General features: G+C 37.4%; 6 long non-coding RNA genes across 6 annotated transcripts; all 6 read right to left on the bottom strand.

The window, feature by feature from the left end:
• Positions 1–119: 119 nt before the first annotated feature.
• LOC144724588 (uncharacterized) lies at positions 120–1,197 on the bottom strand. Its single transcript, XR_013586531.1, has 4 exons — positions 1,043–1,197; positions 749–902; positions 498–644; positions 120–230 (listed from the first exon to the last, which is right to left on the bottom strand). It is a non-coding gene; the product is annotated as an uncharacterized LOC144724588 (long non-coding RNA).
• Positions 1,198–1,299: 102 nt separating this feature from the next.
• On the bottom strand, positions 1,300–2,393 carry LOC144724585 (uncharacterized). Its single transcript, XR_013586529.1, has 4 exons — positions 2,239–2,393; positions 1,945–2,098; positions 1,694–1,840; positions 1,300–1,426 (listed from the first exon to the last, which is right to left on the bottom strand). It is a non-coding gene; the product is annotated as an uncharacterized LOC144724585 (long non-coding RNA).
• Positions 2,394–2,495: 102 nt separating this feature from the next.
• LOC144724573 (uncharacterized) lies at positions 2,496–3,577 on the bottom strand. Its single transcript, XR_013586517.1, has 4 exons — positions 3,423–3,577; positions 3,139–3,292; positions 2,888–3,034; positions 2,496–2,622 (listed from the first exon to the last, which is right to left on the bottom strand). It is a non-coding gene; the product is annotated as an uncharacterized LOC144724573 (long non-coding RNA).
• A 102-nt stretch (positions 3,578–3,679) lies between these two features.
• Positions 3,680–4,795, bottom strand: LOC144724586 (uncharacterized). Its single transcript, XR_013586530.1, has 4 exons — positions 4,617–4,795; positions 4,323–4,476; positions 4,072–4,218; positions 3,680–3,806 (listed from the first exon to the last, which is right to left on the bottom strand). It is a non-coding gene; the product is annotated as an uncharacterized LOC144724586 (long non-coding RNA).
• A 78-nt stretch (positions 4,796–4,873) lies between these two features.
• Positions 4,874–5,955, bottom strand: LOC144724572 (uncharacterized). The gene is made up of 4 exons (XR_013586516.1): positions 5,801–5,955; positions 5,517–5,670; positions 5,266–5,412; positions 4,874–5,000 (listed from the first exon to the last, which is right to left on the bottom strand). It is a non-coding gene; the product is annotated as an uncharacterized LOC144724572 (long non-coding RNA).
• A 188-nt stretch (positions 5,956–6,143) lies between these two features.
• Positions 6,144–7,141, bottom strand: LOC144724589 (uncharacterized). The gene is made up of 4 exons (XR_013586532.1): positions 6,995–7,141; positions 6,701–6,854; positions 6,450–6,596; positions 6,144–6,184 (listed from the first exon to the last, which is right to left on the bottom strand). It is a non-coding gene; the product is annotated as an uncharacterized LOC144724589 (long non-coding RNA).
• Between the last annotated feature and the right edge of the window lie 108 nt (positions 7,142–7,249).

Below are 7,249 nucleotides of genomic sequence, written 5' to 3'. Positions count from 1 at the left end.
TTACAGAGAAGAATTAATGACAGCAAACGTACAGATGATTCTCATAATTATCTTAAGTAAACATGTCCTTGATTTGGGCATTTGCGAAGAGAATAAGGCGCACCTGTCATGTTTGTTTGGGGTCCAGGATTCATGAGAGTCCGCCTCAGAACTTGCTGAATTTGCCGATGTTTGCTCATCACTTGAGGAGGAGTATGTCATCTTCGGGATAGGCATTACATAATAGCAAGCTGCAATGAAAATCAAAGAAATTCACATTAGAGGCCCTCATAGTTTACAGACCTGTCATATTTTGTATTAATATGAAACAACATATAAGAGGAATCTTAATGATTGCCGCACAGTTTTTCCAGTTAGATTTATACATATATAGAAGGAAGTACATACCAATGCATTCCATTATTTAATGTTTTGTCAACTAGAGTTTGATCGTGAAGGAATAAGTTTTACGTAAGCCCAAGAACTGCAGAGACTTAGAATAAGTATAGAAGCCTTACGTGTAGTTGACTGAGTCTTGACAGTTGTGGAAACCTTTGTGGTCGTGCTTTCTTCTGGAGTAGTGTAAACCTTTGTTTTAGTGGTTTCTTTCGGAGTAGTAGTAGAGACTGCTGGTTTGCTTGTAGTACCAGGTGCAGATGTGGAAGCTGATGTGAGGGAAAATATGCAAGGTTAGTTATTTTCTTGTTGATGCCGAGCAGTATACTTGACAATAAAGTGGTACAAAGAAAATAAGGATTAGGTCATTTACCCGGAGAGTAACAGGCTTGGAGAAGTTGAGCAAGTAAGCTGATGTGTTCATGATATTCAATAGGATAAACACGGACATAAGCAGCATTGGATGGGATAGATGGACTGAAATAAATTATGGTTTCCTGGTGTCCCTCAGAGTTGCCGTCAAATATCTGAAAAATAAAAGTCATTACAAAGATGGTTTAAAATATCCCGTCAGCATACTTGCATTGTGATTGTAAAATTACATGTTATTCCACAACACTCTCACAATTAACATGTTAAGACCCGTTGATGCCTGTAAAAGTATTACCTTGTTTAGTGGAATCCATACAATTCCATCAACACTGTAGGAAATTGTGAATTTTGTAACCCACTCATTCTTTTCTTCCTTGCCCTTGATTTGTATACCAATAACTTCATTCCCTGGAGGGAACTGGAATTGTATGTATGGGTTGCTAGAAAAATTACAGAGAAGAATTAATGACAGCAAACGTACAGATGATTCTCGTAATTATCTTAAGTAAACATGTCCTTGATTTGGGCATTTGCAAAGAGAATAAGGCACACCTGTCATGTTTGTTTGGGGTCCAGGATTCATGAGAGTCCGCCTCAGAACTTGCTGAATTTGCCGATGTTTGCTCATCACTTGAGGAGGAGTATGTTATCTTCGGGATAGGCATTACATAATAGCAAGCTGCAATGAAAATCAAAGAAATTCACATTAGAGGCCCTCATAGTTTACAGACCTGTCATATTTTGTATTAATATGAAACAACATATAAGATGAATCTTAATGATTGCCGCACAGTTTTTCCAGTTAGATTTATACATATATAGAAGGAAGTACATACCAATGCATTCCATTATTTAATGTTTTGTCAACTAGAGTTTGATCGTGAAGGAATAAGTTTTACGTAAGCCCAAGAACTGCAGAGACTTAGAATAAGTATAGAAGCCTTACGTGTAGTTGACTGAGTCTTGACAGTTGTGGAAACCTTTGTGGTCGTGCTTTCTTCTGGAGTAGTGTAAACCTTTGTTTTAGTGGTTTCTTTCGGAGTAGTAGTAGAGACTGCTGGTTTGCTTGTAGTACCAGGTGCAGATGTGGAAGCTGATGTGAGGGAAAATATGCAAGGTTAGTTATTTTCTTGTTGATGCCGAGCAGTATACTTGACAATAAAGTGGTACAAAGAAAATAAGGATTAGGTCATTTACCCGGAGAGTAACAGGCTTGGAGAAGTTGAGCAAGTAAGCTGATGTGTTCATGATATTCAATAGGATAAACACGGACATAAGCAGCATTGGATGGGATAGATGGACTGAAATAAATTATGGTTTCCTGGTGTCCCTCAGAGTTGCCGTCAAATATCTGAAAAATAAAAGTCATTACAAAGATGGTTTAAAATATCCCGTCAGCATACTTGCATTGTGATTGTAAAATTACATGTTATTCCACAACACTCTCACAATTAACATGTTAAGACCCGTTGATGCCTGTAAAAGTATTACCTTGTTTAGTGGAATCCATACAATTCCATCAACACTGTAGGAAATTGTGAATTTTGTAACCCACTCATTCTTTTCTTCCTTGCCCTTGATTTGTATACCAATAACTTCATTCCCTGGAGGGAACTGGAATTGTATGTATGGGTTGCTAGAAAAATTACAGAGAAGAATTAATGACAGCAAACGTACAGATGATTCTCGTAATTATCTTAAGTAAACATGTCCTTGATTTGGGCATTTGCAAAGAGAATAAGGCACACCTGTCATGTTTGTTTGGGGTCCAGGATTCATGAGAGTCCGCCTCAGAACTTGCTGAATTTGCCGATGTTTGCTCATCACTTGAGGAGGAGTATGTTATCTTCGGGATAGGCATTACATAATAGCAAGCTGCAATGAAAATCAAAGAAATTCACATTAGAGGCCCTCATAGTTTACAGACCTGTCATATTTTGTATTAATATGAAACAACATATAAGAGGAATCTTAATGATTGCCGCACAGTTTTTCCAGTTAGATTTATACATGTATAGAAGGAAGTACATCCCAATGCATTCTATTATTTAATGTATTGTCAACTAGTTTGATCGTGAAGTAATACGTTTTACGTAAGCCCAAGAACTGCAGAGACTTAGAATAAGTATAGAAGCCTTACGTGTAGTTGACTGAGTCTTGACAGTTGTGGAAACCTTTGTGGTCGTGCTTTCTTCTGGAGTAGTGTAAACCTTTGTTTTAGTGGTTTCTTTTGGAGTAGTAGTAGAGACTGCTGGCTTGCTTGTAGTTACAGGTGCAGATGTGGAAGCTGATGTGAGGGAAAATATGCAAGGTTAGTTATTTTCTTGTTGATGCCGAGCAGTATACTTGACAATAAAGTGGTACAAAGAAAATAAGGAATAGGTAATTTACCCGGAGGGTAACAGGCTTGGAGAAGTTGAGCAAGTAAGCTGATGTGTTCATGATATTCAATAGGATAAACACGGACATAAGCAGCATTGGATGGGATAGATGGGCTGAAATAAATGATGGTTTCCTGGTGTCCCTCAGAGTTGCCGTCAAATATCTGAAAAATAAAAGTCATTACAAAGATGGTTTAAAATATCCCGTCAGCATACTTGCATTGTGATTGTAAAATTACATGTTATTCCACAACACTCTCACAATTAACCCGTTGATGCCTGTAAAAGTATTACCTTGTTTAGTGGAATCCATACAATTCCATCAACACTGTAGGAAATTGTGAATTTTGTAACCCACTCATTCTTTTCTTCCTTGCCCTTGATTTGTATACCAATAACTTCATTCCCTGGAGGGAACTGGAATTGTATGTATGGGTTGCTAGAAAAATTACAGAGAAGAATTAATGACAGCAAACGTACAGATGATTCTCGTAATTATCTTAAGTAAACATGTGCTTGATTTGGGCATTTGCGAAGAGAATAAGGCACACCTGTCATGTTTGTTTGGGGTCCAGGATTCATGAGAGTCCGCCTCAGAACTTGCTGAATTTGCCGATGTTTGCTCATCACTTGAGGAGGAGTATGTTATCTTCGGGATAGGCATTACATAATAGCAAGCTGCAATGAAAATCAAAGAAATTCACATTAGAAGCCCTCATAGTTTACAAACTTGTCATATTTTGTATTAATATGAAACAACATATAAGAGGAATCTTAATGATTGCCGCACAGTTTTTCCAGTTAGATTTATACATATATAGAAGGAAGTACATCCCAATGCATTCTATTATTTAATGTTTTGTCAACTAGTTTGATCGTGAAGTAATACGTTTTATGTAAGCCCAAGAACTCCAAAGACTTAGAATGATTATAAAAGCCTTACGTGTCGTTGACTGAGTCTTGACAGTTGTGGAAACCTTTGTGGTCGTGCTTTCTTCTGGAGAAGTGTAAACCTTTGTTTTAGTGGTTTCTTTCGGAGTAGTAGTAGAGACTGGAGGTTTGCTTGAAGTTACAGGTGCAGATGTGGAAGCTGATATGTGGGAAAATATGCAAGGTTAGTTATTTTCTTGTTGATGCCGAGCAGTATACTTGACAATAAAGTGGTACAAAGAAAATAAGGAATAGGTCACTTACCCGGAGGGTAACAAGCTTGGAGAAGTTGAGCAAGTAAGCTGATGTGTTCATGATATTCAATAGGATAAACACGGACATAAGCAGCATTGGATGGGATAGATGGGCTGAAATAAATGATGGTTTCCTGGTGTCCCTCAGAGTTGCCGTCAAATATCTGAAAAATAAAAGTCATTACAAAGATGGTTTAAAATATCCCGTCAGCATACTTGCATTGTGATTGTAAAATTACATGTTATTCCACAACACTCTCACAATTAACATGTTAAGACCCGTTGATGCCTGTAAAAGTATTACCTTGTTTAGTGGAATCCATACAATTCCATCAACACTGTAGGAAATTGTGAATTTTGTAACCCACTCATTCTTTTCTTCCTTGCCCTTGATTTGTATACCAATAACTTCATTCCCTGGAGGGAACTGGAATTGTATGTATGGGTTGCTAGAAAAATTACAGAGAAGAATTAATGACAGCAAACGTACAGATGATTCTCGTAATTATCTTAAGTAAACATGTCCTTGATTTGGGCATTTGCGAAGAGAATAAGGCGTACCTGTCATGTTTGTTTGGGGTCCAGGATTCATGAGAGTCCGCCTCAGAACTTGCTGAATTTGCCGATGTTTGCTCATCACTTGAGGAGGAGTATGTTATCTTCGGGATAGGCATTACATAATAGCAAGCTGCAATGAAAATCAAAGAAATTCACATTAGAGGCCCTCATAGTTTACAGACCTGTCATATTTTGTATTAATATGAAACAACATATAAGAGGAATCTTAATGATTGCCGCACAGTTTTTCCAGTTAGATTTATACATGTATAGAAGGAAGTACATCCCAATGCATTCTATTATTTAATGTATTGTCAACTAGTTTGATCGTGAAGTAATACGTTTTACGTAAGCCCAAGAACTGCAGAGACTTAGAATAAGTATAGAAGCCTTACGTGTAGTTGACTGAGTCTTGACAGTTGTGGAAACCTTTGTGGTCGTGCTTTCTTCTGGAGTAGTGTAAACCTTTGTTTTAGTGGTTTCTTTTGGAGTAGTAGTAGAGACTGCTGGCTTGCTTGTAGTTACAGGTGCAGATGTGGAAGCTGATGTGAGGGAAAATATGCAAGGTTAGTTATTTTCTTGTTGATGCCGAGCAGTATACTTGACAATAAAGTGGTACAAAGAAAATAAGGAATAGGTAATTTACCCGGAGGGTAACAGGCTTGGAGAAGTTGAGCAAGTAAGCTGATGTGTTCATGATATTCAATAGGATAAACACGGACATAAGCAGCATTGGATGGGATAGATGGGCTGAAATAAATGATGGTTTCCTGGTGTCCCTCAGAGTTGCCGTCAAATATCTGAAAAATAAAAGTCATTACAAAGATGGTTTAAAATATCCCGTCAGCATACTTGCATTGTGATTGTAAAATTACATGTTATTCCACAACACTCTCACAATTAACCCGTTGATGCCTGTAAAAGTATTACCTTGTTTAGTGGAATCCATACAATTCCATCAACACTGTAGGAAATTGTGAATTTTGTAACCCACTCATTCTTTTCTTCCTTGCCCTTGATTTGTATACCAATAACTTCATTCCCTGGAGGGAACTGGAATTGTATGTATGGGTTGCTAGAAAAATTACAGAGAAGAATTAATGACAGCAAACGTACAGATGATTCTCGTAATTATCTTAAGTAAACATGTGCTTGATTTGGGCATTTGCGAAGAGAATAAGGCACACCTGTCATGTTTGTTTGGGGTCCAGGATTCATGAGAGTCCGCCTCAGAACTTGCTGAATTTGCCGATGTTTGCTCATCACTTGAAGAGGAGTATGTTATCTTCGGGATAGGCATTACATAATAGCAAGCTGCAATGAAAATCAAAGAAATTCACATTAGAAGCCCTCATAGTTTACAAACTTGTCATATTTTGTATTAATATGAAACAACATATAAGAGGAATCTTAATGATTGCCGCACAGTTTTTCCAGTTAGATTTATACATATATAGAAGGAAGTACATCCCAATGCATTCTATTATTTAATGTTTTGTCAACTAGTTTGATCGTGAAGTAATACGTTTTATGTAAGCCCAAGAACTCCAAAGACTTAGAATGATTATAAAAGCCTTACGTGTCGTTGACTGAGTCTTGACAGTTGTGGAAACCTTTGTGGTCGTGCTTTCTTCTGGAGAAGTGTAAACCTTTGTTTTAGTGGTTTCTTTCGGAGTAGTAGTAGAGACTGGAGGTTTGCTTGAAGTTACAGGTGCAGATGTGGAAGCTGATATGTGGGAAAATATGCAAGGTTAGTTATTTTCTTGTTGATGCCGAGCAGTATACTTGACAATAAAGTGGTACAAAGAAAATAAGGAATAGGTCACTTACCCGGAGGGTAACAAGCTTGGAGAAGTTGAGCAAGTAAGCTGATGTGTTCATGATATTCAATAGGATAAACACGGACATAAGCAGCATTGGATGGGATAGATGGGCTGAAATAAATGATGGTTTCCTGGTGTCCCTCAGAGTTGCCGTCAAATATCTGAAAAATAAAAGTCATTACAAAGATGGTTTAAAATATCCCGTCAGCATACTTGCATTGTGATTGTAAAATTACATGTTATTCCACAACACTCTCACAATTAACATGTTAAGACCCGTTGATGCCTGTAAAAGTATTACCTTGTTTAGTGGAATCCATACAATTCCATCAACACTGTAGGAAATTGTGAATTTTGTAACCCACTCATTCTTTTCTTCCTTGCCCTGGATTTGTATACCAATAACTTCATTCCCTGGAGGGAACTGGAATTGTATGTATGGGTTGCTAGAAAAATTACAGAGAAGAATTAATGACAGCAAACGTACAGATGATTCTCGTAATTATCTTAAGTAAACATGTCCTTGATTTGGGCATTTGCGAAGAGAATAAGGCGT

Source organism: Lampetra planeri, chromosome 21, assembly GCF_965212315.1.
Source record: "Lampetra planeri chromosome 21, kcLamPlan1.2.h2, whole genome shotgun sequence".
Taxonomy (NCBI): Eukaryota; Metazoa; Chordata; class Hyperoartia; order Petromyzontiformes; family Petromyzontidae; genus Lampetra; species Lampetra planeri.
This window is presented reverse-complemented; position numbering and strand designations above follow the sequence as displayed.